Raw genomic sequence first — 16,688 nt, forward strand, 5'->3', positions numbered from 1 at the left:
AAAAGTAGTGCACTGTAGGGAATATGATACCATCTAGACACAGGTCCTACAGTAAGTAAAGGCCCTATGCATTTCAGCTCTCAGCCTTCTCATGTTCTCCATCCAGTCACTAAGCAATTTTCCATCTCATGAGCGGCATTATGGCCAGCCTTCAGTATCTGCAGCAACTGATACTATCAATAGCTGCATAAATGTGTCTCATGCTCCTCTTAATTTTGTTTCATTGTTTGTTTTTCATGATCATTAGGGCTATATAGAAAACATCTAAGTGATTGAATGGAGAACCTCTCTTATCTTCTAACTTGTGCACAAGTACTACTAAAACCAACACAGGATTTCTGTGAAAGTCAGAGTTGTACATGAGCCAACATCAAGTTAGGACCCAGCCCTGTGTGGTGACTGGAGGATTACATAATGGGAAGCATCCTGAGAACATCCTTTATACCCAAAGGAGCTCAGTTCATTCTTAGAGTGAAAGATTAAGTCACTTGTGGTGGTGGATGTCCCTCCCTCCGACCATTCCTCAGCTTAGTGTCAGGTTACCAGTTGAGTGGCTGTGAGTGTCACAGTGAGCCACCAGCCCACCACCCTACAGCAGGCCAGAGAGACTGCATCATTCAGCCCCCTTAAGGAGTCATGGCCCCTTTCTTAGAAATCCCAAGAAACTTCCCACCTCTCCGCAGGAACCTATAAATAGGTCCCATCTGTCCCCTAGGCTCAGTTACAGCCTCATTCCTTTTGGAGCGCCTGAATGGCTTGGGGATGGGAGTTGGGGGTTGATGGGGGGCATGGAGGCAGGCGGTGGTGGGTGGTGGTGGAAGGGGAGGGGGGAGAACCAAACCACAGTCCAAAAGCAATACAGCAATACACCCACCACTCACCACCAACCACTCAACACAACAAAGATAGAGGGCTGGCTGCTGACTCGTCTAGTCCCTATCGTACTGTACACTCGGATCGAGTTTGGTGTTTTGCTTGCATGGTTGGTAACTTGGTATACAAAACCTGAACCACTTTTTCATTCACCCTGATATTAACTATCCTGGATGCTGGACTGTTTCTGCTCTCTTGCTCTCCTCCAAACATTGGTGTGACAGTGAGTGACAAGGAGTTGGCAAGACAGGGGAAACAGATCTGGGACCAGGGTAGATGTTCACCTTTGTGTCTTAACCCTAAAAGCGCCAACATATTGTTTGCTTAAAGGTCAACTGTCCATTAGAACCAACTTCTCTGGTTTTAAACAGCCTATGTGGCATCGATATGAGTCAAAAACATTAATTTGAGTGTCAAAATTGACAAAAGTGTAAATAGGATAATTTTGGTCAGTCTCGTCCAAAACTGAGTTTTGTAAGTGAGTTTGTCACGACTTACTGGAGAGATGGGTATGGATTACTTACACTGAGTGTACAAAACATTAGGAACATCTTCCTAATATTGTGTTGCACCCCCTTTTTGCCCTCAGAACAGCCTCAATTCGTCAGGGCATGGACTCTACAAGGTGTGAAGGTGCCCAAATGCTCAACAAGATTGCCAGATGGCCAACATCATTTTAAAGAATTTGGCAGTACGTACAACCGGCCTCACAACCACAGACCACGTGTAACCACGCCAGCCCAGGACCTCCACATCCGGCTTCTTCACCTGCGGGATCGTTTGAGACCAGCGACCCGGCTAGCTGATGAAACTGTTGGTTTGCACAACCAAATAATTTTTGCACAAACTGTCAGAAACTGTCTCAGGGAAGCTCATTTGCATGCTTGTCGTCCTCACCAGGGTCTTGACCTGACTGCAGTTGTAATTGACTTCAGTAGGCAAATGCTCACCTTCGATGGCCACTGGCATGCTGGAGAAGTGTGCTCTTCACAGACGAATACCGGGTTCAACTGTACCGGGCAGATGGCAGACAGCGTGTATGGCGTCATGTGGTGTATGGCGTCGTGTGGGCGAGCGGTTTGCTGATGTCACTATTGTGAACAGAGTGCCCCAAGGTGGTGGTGGGGTTATGGTATGGGCAGGCATAAGCAACGGAAAATGAACACAACTGCATTTTATCGATGGCAATTTGATTGCATAGAGACATCGTGACGAGATCCTGAAGCCCATTGTTGTGCCATTCATCTCATGTTTCAGCATGATAATGCACGGCCCCATGTCGCAAGGATCTGTACACAATTCCTGAAAATCTCCCAGTTATTCCATGGCCTGCATACTCACCATACATGCCACCCATTAAGCATGTTTGGGATGCTCTGGATCAATGTGTACGACAGCGTGTTCCAGTTCCCGCCAATATCCAGCAACTTTGCACAGCCATTGAAGAGGAGTGGGACAACATCCCACAGGCTTTGAAATTATTGACGTATGTCCATTTTAAAGTGGTTAAAATTCATACAAATGTTAATGACGTTAGCCACAACAAATTGGAATTCGTAACATATTATATATTTTCAAATTTGTTACATATTGTACAAATTGCAATTCCCAACATATTTTACAAATTGCAATTCGGAACATATCATACAAATTGTAATTCATAACATATCATTCGAAATGGATGATGGACATTCACAAATGAATACATACCATACATATAACATATCATTTGAAATGGAGTGTCTGGGATTTATGTACCGAATAATAAGAATGCTCTGATACTACATTGCCCCTCTCTCCCCCTTTAAAAAAATATATAACTTTTGTAAAATAAAAAAATAACACTTGCACTTGACTTCCCCCCCACTTGCACTGACTTTGTTGATAGATACTTTGTTGAGGAAAAACGTACTTACTACGACTGAGATACAGTGGGGGAAAAAAGTATTTAGTCAGCCACCAATTATGACAGACAAATTGAGAAAGAAAAATCCAGAAAATCACATTGTAGGATTTTTTATGAATTTATTTGCAAATTATGGTGGAAAATAAGTATTCACAATCACAAATCCTACAATGTGATTTTCTGTATTTTCTTTTCTCATTTTGTCTGTCATAGTTGACGTGTACCTATGATGAAAATTACAGGCCTCTCTCATCTTTTTAAGTGGGAGAACTTGCACAATTGGTGGCTGACTAAATATTTTTTTTCCCCACTGTATGTGATGAATGCACTAACTGTAAGTTGCTCTGGATAAGAGCGTCTGCTAAATGACTAAAATGGAAATGTAAAATGTCTAGCTAATCATAGGATTTAGTCAGCTTGCTTTCAATAATGTTTCGAACTGGCAAGCTAACATTAGCTAGCTAGCCAACTCATTTAAACTCGGACAAAGATATGATAACTAACCTGGGTTTGCAAGTTAGTTAGCTCGCTAGCTAGCATTCAGGAGCTTTGTCTGCTAACCCAAAACAGCATGCCTGTTCTCATAAAAGTTTATCGCATATTTTCTAGGGCAAAAATAAATGAAGGATGGTACTTGTCTACTACAAATATAGCTATTGCTCTGGCAGCAAATAGCAAAATGTATCAACAAGCATTTAGCAACGTACACAGCTGGTTGCATAGTAACGGCATCAGCGTCACCGGCCTGAATCTATTCTGTAGTTACAGTCCCTCTACTAGCATATAAATTACTTCTAAACTACAGAAAGTTATTTTCTCACTACATATTTTTCCTGATATTTTATTTCATTCACAGGCTACGTACAAAACCCAGTGTCGTGGGAAGCCCCCACCAAATCAGGAGATGTTACAGAAGGTTGAGGCAGTTGCCAGACACCAGTCCCGCTTCAGAGTAATGGAGGACACTCGAATCAGGTTGGTCATTTGATCTGGTCAATGGTCAAAATAATATCTGTCCTGGAATTCACCTAACCACCATTGATTATGTAGTCAGTGCTGTGTGTATATGTGTGTCTTGTATGTTGTAAGGAGGTGCTGTAACGTATATGCCGGGAGTCAGGAAGCAGGTGCAGAAGGTGAGTTTAATAATGAAACGATACAAATGAACAAACATGAGAAGGGTACTGAACGTGAAAGGAAACAATACTACCTAATGACTGATACTACTGAGGGCTAAATAAAGGGAGCGTAATCAGGGTGATGATGAAGTCCAGGTGTGCGTAACGATGGGGAGCAGGTGTGCGTAATGTAGGTTGTCAGGAACGGTGGGTAGTAGACCTGCGATGTCGTGCGCCGGAGGGGGGAGTAGGAGTAGGCGTGAAAGGTGCCCCCTTCCACTGTGCAAATGGACTACTCTTGGGCCAGAGTGAGTAATGCCAACCAGTCAGTGCCATGTTGTGAATTAGCTGTGAATCATGATCTCTGATTGGCTATGTTCAACCGTGTATTTACTGTTGGCTTCCATGACTGTATTACATTTACATTTACATTTACGTCATTTAGCAGACGCTCTTATCCAGAGCGACTTACAAATAGGTGCATTCACCTTATAGCCAGTGGGATAACCACTTTACAATGTTTTTTTTTTTTTTTTTTTGGGGGGGGGTGGGTTGGAGTAAAGGGGGGGGGGTAGAAGGATTACTTTATCCTATCCCAGGTATTCCTTAAAGAGGTGGGGTTTCAAATGTCTCCAGAAGGTGGTGAGTGACTCCGCTGTCCTGGCGTCGTGAGGGAGCTTGTTCCACCATTGGGGTGCCAGAGCAGCGAACAGTTTTGACTGGGCTGAGCGGGAACTATGCTTCCGCAGAGGTAGGGGAGCCAGCAGGCCAGAGGTGGATGAACGCAGTGCCCTCGTTTGGGTGTAGGGACTGATCAGAGCCTGAAGGTACGGAGGTGCCGTTCCCCTCACAGCTCCGTAGGCAAGCACCATGGTATTGTAGCAGATGCGAGCTTCAACTGGAAGCCAGTGGAGTGTGCGGAGGAGCGGAGTGACATGAGAGAACTTGGGAAGGTTGAACACCAGACGGGCTGCGGCATTCTGGATGAGTTGTAGGGGTTTAATGGCACAGGCAGGGAGCCCAGCCAACAGCGAGTTGCAGTAATCCAGACGGGAGATGACAAGTGCCTGGATTAGGACCTGTGCCGCTTCCTGTGTAAGGCAGGGTCGTACTCTCCGAATGTTGTAGAGCATGAACCTACAGGATCGGGTCACCGCCTTGATGTTAGCGGAGAAAGACAGGGTGTTGTCCAGGGTCACGCCAAGGCTCTTCGCACTCTGGGAGGAGGACACAACGGAGTTGTCAACCGTGTATGGTCCTTCCCTCTCTCTCGCTCCATCCCTCTGTGATATAGGAGCTGGGTCAGATATAGGAGCTGGGTCAGATATAGGCTTATTATGGCCAGTATCTGTGACGAGAGGGGCCTGGAGCTGATCTATGCTGCCATGCCCGTCAGGCGTTGGCAAACACCTCAGAAGGGACAAAAGGTGATTACTAATAAGACAGTACATCACAAGTGTTTGGTAATATCACCCTTTCAATACGTGTCACTCATCAACTCGTCCTCGTTTTTCTACAGATGGGCAGAAGAGATCGTTTTTCAATGGAGTCCTCTGACTGAAAGAAAGGTTGATACCGATGTCTGAATTAGGAGAGACCTTGCGCTCAGTATTAAAATTATACAAGACACATCTGTTACTTTTTATTGTCTTTTGTTATTATTGAATCGAATGTTACTATCTTCAAACATGTCAGGGAACTCCTGTCTTATACGGGACACCATACAGGGAGGTATATTATTTGCACATTGTTATATTAGCAGAACACAGCTTCTACAGTATTATGTGAAGTATGATTTATTCTACATGGAACTGTTACACTTGAAAGTTATTAAAACACTTTGTTTAGAATATCTACATAAGTTCAGCTATTGCACTCTTCTCATAAAACTGTAGGCTACTGACCGATGCAAAGCTTCCTCCTGGAGAGTGGTATGAGTGTCACGGTTTCGGCCGAGGCTGCTCCTCCTCCTGGTTCGGGCAGGCTTCGGCGGTCGTCGTCTCCGGAGTACTAGCTGCCACCGATCTATGTTTCATGTTCGTTTGGTTTGGTCTTGATGTTGTACACCTGTGTCTAGTTAGTCCTCGTTAGTGTTCTATTTAGTTCTCGTTGTGTGTGTCTGTGTTTGTGTGTTATTGTTTCGCTGTCGTGTTTTGTGCGCTACTGTTTGCCTTGTGCATTTCGGATTTTCCTCCTCTGTGTTTAGGAGGTTATTTACGCACTGTTTTGTGCGCCTTTTGGTTTTCGCCTGTGTGCGGACTTTCTCGCCTCCGGGCGTTTGACTCGTGAATTTGAGTGTGCTGTTCACTAAAGTCTATTGGACTTATCTTTCTGCGTCCTGCATCTGATTCCTGCACCACACCCACCTACAGCACCCACTGACAGAATAACACACCATTATGGAATCAGCAGGATCGGCTGTGACACCGGTGTCGCTCGAGGAGCATATCCATTGGCAGGAGGGCCAGATAAAACAACTGGAGACCGCTCTACAGGACGTGATCAACACCCTGCACCGATGGTAAGCCAGCAGGGTACCCACACCTCCACCTACCCTGTCCACCCCATCGGCCGGTCCACCAGCCCCAGGTCCGGAACCCAGGAGGATTCGGCTCTCGCTCCCGAGGGCGTATGACGGAACAGCTGCCGGGTGTCAGGGGTTTCTCCTGCAGGTGGAGCTCTACCTGGCCACTGTACACCCGGTGCCCTCGGGACACGAGAGCGTTTCCGCCCTCATCTCCTGTCTCTCGGGAAAGGCGTTGGAGTGGGCTAACGCTGAGTGGAGGAAGATGGACGCCAACACCATCTCCTACGCCGAGTTCTCCCGCCGCTTCAAGGCCGTGTTTGACCATCCACCTGAGGGCAAAGCGGCGGGGGAGCGGCTAGTCCACTTGAGACAGGGGAGGAGGAGCGCACAGGCGTTTGCTTTGGAGTACCGGACTCTAGCGGCGGATGCAGGGTGGAATGAACGGGCTCTCATTGACCATTTTCGGTGTAGCCTCCGGGAGGACGTTCAACGAGAGATGGCCTGCAGGGATACCCATCTGACTTTCGACCAGTTGGTTGATATGTCCATCCGTTTAGACACCCTGCTGGCCACCCGTGGACGTCCCGAGGGGGGTCCGTCCATTCCGCCCTCCGGCACCTCCGAGCCGAGCCCTATGGAGCTCGGGGGTGCCGGCGCTAGAGAACGGAGTAGGAGGAGCCCGAGGGGGCCTGTCTCCTGCACCAAGTGCGGTCGTGGAGGGCACACTGCGGCCAGGTGCTGGGGAGGGTTCTCCGGGGGAGAAGACAACAGGCCACGCACTGGGGGGGCCTCCCAGGTGAGTAGACGCCCCACTTACCCAGAGCTTTCTGTTGCGCACTTTTGTATACCTGTTGGTTTTCCACAGGTTGCACCTCATTCCCAGCATAAGGCGCTAGTAGATTCAGGCGCAGCTGGGAATTTTGTTGATCGAAAGTTTTGTTTAGAGTTAGGGATCCCTCTCCTACCCGTTGACAAACCTTTTCCCGTTCATGCCTTAGATAGCCGTCCGTTGGGGTCGGGGTTGATCAGGGAAGTCACAGCGCCACTTAGGATGTGTGCGCAGGGGGGTCATGAAGAGACTATACAGCTGTATCTGATCGACTCTCCTGCATGCCCAGTGGTGCTGGGGATTCCCTGGTTAAGCACCCATAACCCTGCTATTTCGTGGCAACAGAGGGCTCTCGATGGGTGGTCTGCTCAGTGTGAGGGGCGATGTCTGGGTGTTTCCGTGGGGGCGACTTCGGTGGAAAGTCCAAACCAAGTGCCCGCATTGCACATTCCGCCTGAATATGGGGATTTAGCTCTTGTGTTTAGCAAAACTAGGGCGACGCAGTTGCCTCCCCATAGACAGGGGGATTGTGCGATTGATCTCCAGGCAGGAGCAGCGCTCCCACGGAGCCATGTGTATCCTTTGTCTCAAGAGGAGAGAAAAGCTATGGAGACCTACATAGCCGAATCTTTGAGACAGGGATACATTCGGCCTTCCACTTCCCCCGCCTCTTCGAGTTTCTTTTTTGTGAAAAAGAAAGATGGAGTGTTGCGCCCGTGCATTGATTACCGTGGTCTCAATCAGATTACTGTGAAATACAGTTATCCACTCCCTCTGATTGCGACCATGACGGAGTCATTGCATGGGGCGCGGTTTTTCACAAAATTGGATCTCAGGAGCGCGTATAACTTGGTGCGCATTAGGGGGGGCGATGAATGGAAAACAGCGTTTAGTACCACGTCAGGTCATTTCGAATATCTTGTCATGCCATATGGGTTGATGAATGCTCCATCAGTCTTTCAATCCTTTGTAGATGACATTTTCCGGGATATGCAGGGACAAGGGGTGGTCGTGTACATTGATGATATTCTGGTGTACTCGTCTACCCGAGCCGAGCATGTAACCCTGGTGCGACGTGTATTGAGGAGGCTGTTGGAGCACGACCTATATGTCAAGGCAGAGAAATGTCTGTTTTTCCAGGAATCGGTCTCCTTTTTGGGTTATCGGTTGTCCGCGTCAGGGGTGAGTATGGAGGTGGATCGTGTGTCCGCTGTGCGTAATTGGCAAACTCCAACCACTGTAAAAGAGGTGCAGCAGTTCTTGGGCTTTGCGAATTACTACCGGAGGTTTATCCGGGGTTTTGGACAGGTGGCAGCTCCCATCACGTCCCTTCTTAAGGGGGGTCCGGTGCGCCTGCAGTGGTCAGCTGATGCGGACAGGGCCTTTGGGAGACTGAAGGACCTGTTTACGTCGGCTCCGGTGCTGGCGCATCCGGATCCCACAATTCCCTTTCAGGTTGAGGTGGACGCGTCTGAGGCTGGTATAGGGGCCGTGCTCTCTCAACGGTCCGGCTCGCCACCTAAACTCCGCCCCTGTGCTTTTTACTCCAAAAAGCTCAGCCCGGCGGAGCGTAACTATGACGTTGGGGACAGGGAGCTGTTAGCTGTAGTTCAGGCCCTTAAGGTGTGGAGGCATTGGCTTGAGGGGGCTCAACACCCTTTCCTCATTTTGACTGACCATCGGAACCTGGAGTACATCCGGGCAGCGAGGAGACTGAACCCTCGCCAGGCTCGATGGAGTATGTTTCTCACCAGGTTCGTATTTAAAATCACGTACATCCCTGGGTCCCAGAATGGCAAGGCAGATGCACTGTCCCGGCGGTATGACACGGAGGAGAGGTCCGTTGAGCCTACTCCCATCCTACCGGAGTCTTGCCTTGTGGCACCGGTGGTGTGGGAGGTCGATGCCGAGATCGAGCGAGCGTTGCGTACCGACCCCAGCCCTCCACAATGTCCTGAGGGTCGGAGGTACGTTCCGCTCGAGATTCGGGATCGACTCATCTACTGGGCTCACACGTCACCCTCCTCAGGACATCCGGGTATTGGCCGGACAGTGCATTGCCTTAGCACTAAATACTGGTGGCCTACTTTGGCTAGGGATGTGAGGGTTTATGTCTCCTCCTGCTCGGTGTGCGCCCAGTGTAAGGCGCCCCGACATCTGCCCAGGGGTAAGTTACAGCCCCTACCCGTTCCACAACGACCATGGTCCCACCTCTCGGTGGATTTTGTAACAGACCTTCCCCTCTCTCAGGGGAATACCACCATCCTGGTCGTTGTGGACCGGTTCTCTAAGGCCTGTCGTCTTCTCCCTATGTCGGGTCTTCCTACTGCCCTACAGACCGCTGAGGCCCTATTTACCCACGTCTTCCGGCATTACGGGGTCCCCGAGGATATAGTGTCTGATCGAGGCCCCCAGTTTACCTCCCGTGTGTGGAGAGCGTTTATGGAGCGTTTGGGGGTCTCGGTTAGCCTTACCTCGGGGTACCACCCGGAGAGTAACGGGCAGGTGGAACGTGTCAACCAGGATGTGGGTAGGTTTCTGAGGTCGTATTGCCAGGACCGGCCTGAGGAGTGGGCGCGTTACATTCCCTGGGCCGACATGGCCCAGAACTCTCTCCGCCACTCCTCTACTAACCTAACCCCTTTTCAATGTGTATTAGGTTACCAGCCGGTTCTGGCACCGTGGCAGCAGAGCCAGATCGAGGCCCCTGCGGTGGATGATTGGATGAGGCGCTCGGAAGAGACGTGGAACGCTGCCCATGTCCACCTGCAGCGGGCCGTCCTTCGTCACAAGGCGAGCGCCGATCTCCACCGCAGTGAGGGGCCGGTGTACGCACCCGGAGATCGAGTCTGGCTCTCTACCAGAAACCTGCCCCTCCGCCTGCCCTGCCGGAAGCTGGGTCGGCGGTTTGTGGGGCCCTTTAAAGTCCTGAGAAGATTGAACGAGGTGTGTTATAGGTTACATCTACCTGTTGAATATAAGAATATTAACCCCTCGTTCCATGTGTCTCTTCTCAGGCCGGTGGTAGCTGGTCCACTCCAGGACAATGAGATAGGAGAGGCTCCTCCGCCCCCATTGGACATCGAGGGGGCTCCGGCGTACACCGTTCGGTCCATCTTGGACTCCAGACGCCGGATGGGGGGTCTCCAGTATCTCGTGGAGTGGGAGGGGTACGGCCCGGAGGAGCGGTGCTGGGTGCCGCGGAGGGACATCCTAGACCCATCTCTCCTGTCGGAGTTCCACCGGGACCATCCCGCGCGCCCTGCTCCGCGTCCTCCTGGTCGTCCCCGAGGCCGGGGTCGGCGCACGGCTGGAGCCGCGCGTCAAGGGGGGGGTACTGTCACGGTTTCGGCCGAGGCTGCTCCTCCTCCTGGTTCGGGCAGGCTTCGGCGGTCGTCGTCTCCGGAGTACTAGCTGCCACCGATCTATGTTTCTTGTTCGTTTGGTTTGGTCTTGATGTTGTACACCTGTGTCTAGTTAGTCCTCGTTAGTGTTCTATTTAGTTCTCGTTGTGTGTGTCTGTGTTTGTGTGTTATTGTTTCGCTGTCGTGTTTTGTGCGCTACTGTTTGCCTTGTGCATTTCGGATTTTCCTCCTCTGTGTTTAGGAGGTTATTTACGCACTGTTTTGTGCGCCTTTTGGTTTTCGCCTGTGTGCGGACTTTCTCGCCTCCGGGCGTTTGACTCGTGAATTTGAGTGTGCTGTTCACTAAAGTCTATTGGACTTATCTTTCTGCGTCCTGCATCTGATTCCTGCACCACACCCACCTACAGCACCCACTGACAATGAGAAGAGTGGTATGAGAAGAGTGCCATCCTCCTGCATCTCACATGTGCCTTTAGTTATTGAACTCTACCATGCTGGAATCATGGGTTAAGGCAAACTCATATCCAGGATGGAGTGTCATGCACTCCACCCCTCCTGCCACCTGACTGCACCTGTCCATAATCTGTAACACATTACATAGATGGAAGGGACTTCATCACCCACTGGAGACTTGAAGACAGAACCTCACCCTGAGAGCTGTGCATGTCAGTGTGTGGTTAGACAAATAAAAACATAGAATGCCATTCTAGTTCTGGTTAGACAGCTGAAGTTGTACTCTACACACAACTTATTTGTATTTGCTAGGTAAGTGTAGGCATACTGTCTTTTTAAGCGGATACATTTTACATTATAAAATGTTTTGTTTTTGTAACACGAACACACTCATCGATTTTTTGTTGTTAAATGTATCTACACTCAAACTGGGCGATGTTTGTGCAATGTCCACATGTAGCCTACACCTGTTGTAGGGATACTAGTAGTTATGGAATTTGTCCCCCGGGAAAGATCTTACAGCAGGTATAAGGAGAGACGAGATGAGACAAAACTAGCCAATTATAGAATATTTAGTTGTAGGACAGTTGAGCTGACTGAAGACCGGGCATTCAACTCGCAGTTGATACCGTTTCCATGGTAACATGTTTTTACATGTGATGAAACGTTGAAACTAAGTTGCAAAGTACTTTCGTAGCAAGGTGTTGTAGAACGAGTGTCTTATGAAACACATTCCAGACACTGGCTCTTGCTATCTTGGCATAACTGATTGACAGAGAAATATCAGCTAGATAGGATAGCCAGCTGCAGATATCACCAAGCTATGCTAGCTAGCTGCTGTCAGCGCATGCTTTAGCCTGAATTAGCAGACCATCTTGAGATGGCGACTCAGTCAGGAGGAGAGGTCCTCAACTTCAAAACTGTGTTCTCTCCATAGCAAAGCTAGTTTAGCTTACCTTGCTGTACTCACTACTGCCCTTGTTTGTTGTAATTTAATGGCAAAGACACACCCAAGAAACACCCACATCAAACCACACTTCAGACATGGCCACTAGCATTTCTTAATGAGCTTTGATGAAAAACAAGGCCAAATCAAGAAGTGCTGTCGCCCTTTAAAAGTAATAGGTAATGATTGCAAAGAGACACTGTCTGTCAATCAGTAACAATTTTAATTTTATAAACCTTTCGTAACACAATCAAATAGTTTAAATTATCAAAAATAAGCATATATTTCAAAAATGTCACACATTTATAGTCAAATGTAATGTTTCGAAATAGACGTTTTTGGATGTTTTTCATGTTTTGAACAGATATTTTGATCATCAATAGCCACTTCTTAAGAACAGTTGTCTGTTATTCCTTAAAGTATTTCTGTGGTGCTCAGAGTCTGAAAAATTGGCGATTGAGCTAATCTGACATACTGGTACGACCTAAGCTGACCAGCGATATGGGCGATATAGGCTATATGGGTGCCAGTGCCATCAAACTTTTAGTTCTGACTTTGGATCGTTATGGGCTGTCTCGTTATGGGCTGTCAACTCAGTTCCAATTGCTTCTGAAAGATGAGACTCTCGACTTGATATAGAGACATTTACTGGAAGTGGTTGCCACGTCCCCAAGGGGCCAAATCTGGAGTTGCTCCCTATCTATATCTTTTCAGGGTGCATACATCTACCTCTGTCATATATTTGGTGATTGGTAACTCGTTTCTTGTAAAAGTCCTAAAATTTCAGAGGGATCAAAAAAATGGGCCCCTGTTTGTGCATTTAGGGTTAAAGGGATACGCTGGGATTTTGGCAATAAGGCCCTTTATCTACATACTTCCCCAGAGTCAGATGAACTAGTGGATACCATTTTTATGTCTCATTCTTTGAATGAAGTTGCTAACTAGCGCTAGCGCAATTGCTAACTGGCGTTAGCGCAATGACTGGAAGGCTATGGGTATCTATGTGTCTATGTAGCATGTCGATACCCATAGACTTCCAGTCATTGCGCCAATGCTAGTTAGCATTGGCTCACGAAACTACCTCTAACTTCCTTCATACTGGACACAGAGACATAAAAATGGTATCCACAAGTTCATCTGACTCTGGGGTGGTAGATACATTTCCAAAATCCCGAAGTATCCCTTTAAATTAAACATCCTCCTCACAGGGGATAAATGACATTAGAGACCCTTCGAACCACACTTTATTATACAGTATCTCATTATTTTCCTCGTGCTCAGCTCTGGTTATTTACAATTCGTTAACAACACGTAACGTAATGCCATTAGATATTCAGAGTCATACCTTTTACTTGAACAAGAACAATGTTTTGGATCTCAATACTGTAAATGTTTTCCATGATGTATCCTATCACCGGAGCAGATCAAATCCTAAATTCCCATTTGTCATAGTTTTTTTTTTTACAACTTGAAAGGTGTTCAAAGATGTTAATGAAGATTCTATAAATCTAATTTCATTTATTACAGTATTGCCATTCAGCTTACAACACCTTAACTATGTAATGATGGTCCTATTCACTCTGTGAGACTGAAATCATCACTCCGATTGGGGAAAAGTTAAATCAAGGATGGAGCGTGTCCTTAGTTGGCCCGTGTTGGGAGGTACAGTACTATGAAAGTCACACCTGTCCATTTCCAAGGAGAAGACCCTGGTGCCTGCATGCTAAAGAGGCAAGAGTGATGAGGTGAGAGAGAAAAGGAGACCTAGGCATAATAGTCTCTTCTCACGGTACAGTATCTCCACCATGAGGAGCACCTTGAGTCTGATGAAAGAGACTACAGGCATTCTATCCCCCAACAAATAACCCTAAATAACCCGTTCTCTGCTTTCCTGAAGGGAGACACACTAGAGAGCCTGACCTGAACTTCCCTCTCAGACTTCCTCCTAAGTGGAGTTCACCCTACTGCTAGTAGTGTCTGAAACCCTGTCCACCTTCTTTTACCCTCAGTTGTTTATCAAAACAAGGGGCGCGGTTACCACTTCTTTTTATTTTTTTTGCCCCTTTAAGGTCTATGCAGGCTATACTACCTGCCTGAAGTAACCAACAGACCATATTATTTTGTATTGTGTATGTATCTAAATTAATTCAGGATTTTTCTGTCCTTGCAAAGTGTGCTATGATATAAGTGTATTTGAGGATAGCGGAGTTATCCGTGCTACAACTCTTTCAGTAATGGTGACTGAGTATTAAAAGTGTTGTTTTCTGACAGATGTCAAGGAAGGTATTCTGTGTGCCTTGTACCAGATGTCTCTATTCGTTCTTAAAGTTGTCAATAGCTGTGTGTCATCAAGATACAGCTTAGTGTATTGAAAGACAGTATGCTCAAAAGAGCAGTCAAATTGCTGTCAATTAAATTAATGTTTAGCTATGGGATGGCAGAGAATGAAAAACTAACTCTGACTTTAGCTTGGGATGACTGGTGACGTGGTTTACTCTGTTGGTGTTAAGTTGCGAAGTTGACTTAACGTGGACATGGGCTTTGCCAAGCGGCAGTCAGTGCTCCAATTATCTGTCTTTATACTGTATCTTCAAATTAAACCTGAGTTGTTGACTCGTGAGGCGATAATTCCTCATATCCAGACAGTGATAGGGTTCTCTTTACCTGTTGTCTTTCTTCATGTTACTCGAAGTATCTAGACTCGTCGTTCGTAGGAAAAACATATCCCCCCTGACTGTGGGGCTGGGTTCCAATTCTCTACCCTTCATCCAGAAGTGTGCAATCGTTCACTCCTCCTCATGTATTTAAAATCATTGGATTGGTTCAAGCATGGCTAGAATGAGTTTCCACAATATTCCATCCAAAGTCCTTTTAAACACATGAGTGTGAGTACAAGTAGGCACTTCGGGAGAAGGGTAGAGAATCGGAACGCAGCCTGACATTTGGATTCAGAATTGACCTCGTAACCTTCAAAGTTGCTCCTGCTGTTTCCTGCATCCTCTCTCCCACTGCGAGGAGGCTTCAGGGCAGGGCTCTCCAACCCTGTTCCTGGAGAGCTAGCTACCTTCCTGGTTTTCGCCCCAACCCCAGCTGTAACTTTCCTGATTCAGCTTATCAACCAGTTCATTATTAGAATCAGGTGTGCTAAATTATGGGTTGGAGCAAAAATCTACTGGACAGTAGCTCTCCAGGAACAGGGTTGGAAAGCCCTGCTCCAGGGTCATATTCATTAGGGCATGTTTTAAAACATTTTGCAATTGATCCAAGTAGTCCCTCCCTGTTTCATTCTGTTTTCTTACATTTGGTACCTAATGAATACGACCCTGCTTCCTCTCTCCCACTTTGGGAAGGCTTCACTCTCTCCTCTACGCAGTCCTCTTAGAGCTCTCCAAGGCCTGGGGGTTTCATTTGATCGCAAGGAATGGAGCCCGCTTGCCCTTTACTGTACAAAGGAAAATCGTGAGTAAATCGCCACGCCCATTTAGACAACTGGCCTCATATCTTCAGTATGGCTGCCAGGAAGGAAGAGGAAGGAGGTGTAAGGAGGAGGAGCAGTGTTGCTTATGAATATGTATCTAAACTAATATATGTTTACTACTTATAAGATGTTTATTGATGATTTACACCCGCCGATGGGATATTTATTTACACCCTTGATTCTTTGAAGGTATTAAAATAATCAAGTAACTACAAAGTAACAGTAAATAACTTCCTAACAGATGGTATGCTCATTTTGTATTAGTTTCAAGTCTTTAAAAAAGTGTAGAAAAAGTATCAAGACAAGTCAATTCTGGCTGAGCAACAATCATACAAAACCACCCTCAGTGCACTGAATAAAAATAAATACATTTTTAACATAACACGTTATTAGTCTGGGAGGCTCTATTCTACAAGCCCCAATTTTATGAATGCGCTGATTTGAAGTTTCTCCTCCGCCCATAATAACATAGCAGGTGTTCCTCACTATAGTTTGGTGACGGCTTGCGACCGTTTATTTTTAAACCCATTCCACTTTAGTGGACAATTCCACAGCTGAAGGAGAGACTACCAGGGGTACCAAGGCATTCAACCTGTTGTTCCCCTTGTGCCCTCTCATACCGGGCAGAAGCCATCTTGGGACACCAGGTGTTAGGTGCGCTATGCCCCCCGGCCAGGCTGCCAGGCTATGCTTGCATCCTTACTAAAGATGCTAAAATCATTAAAACTCTAAAGTGGGTTTGGGACCCAGGGGACGGGTGCATGCCAGGGAGGGAGGGGGTAAGGTTTGGAGGAGTGGTGGAGTTGGTGGGGGTCCTGCTGGATTAAGGTGCTGTAGGATGCCTGGGGAGAGGACTGATGACAGCTGAGGGAGTGAGCCTTTCTCTGGCTCTGCCTCCATGCAGCCATGGGGTCAGGGAAAGCGGGTGGGCTGGGGGCGGAGGGTGAAGGGTGGAGGTATTTCATTGGTCCCGTCTTTACGAGGCCCTTGTCATGGTTGGGGGTGGGATTAGTGCCCCGGCCAGCCTCTTGAGACTGATATAGACAAGAGGAAGGAGCTAGAATTCGCTCCGTTGGTCCTGCCCGGTTACTGGCATCGGCAGCTGAGGCTCAGGCCACCCTGATCTCCCATCACCTACCCCTAATACCTCACACATCTCCTAGACATGGAGGACACCCAAAGCTCAGTGGTCA

Source organism: Coregonus lavaretus (assembly GCF_964263955.1).
Source record: "Coregonus lavaretus genome assembly, chromosome: 16".
In the NCBI taxonomy this organism is placed as follows: Eukaryota; Metazoa; Chordata; class Actinopteri; order Salmoniformes; family Salmonidae; genus Coregonus; species Coregonus lavaretus.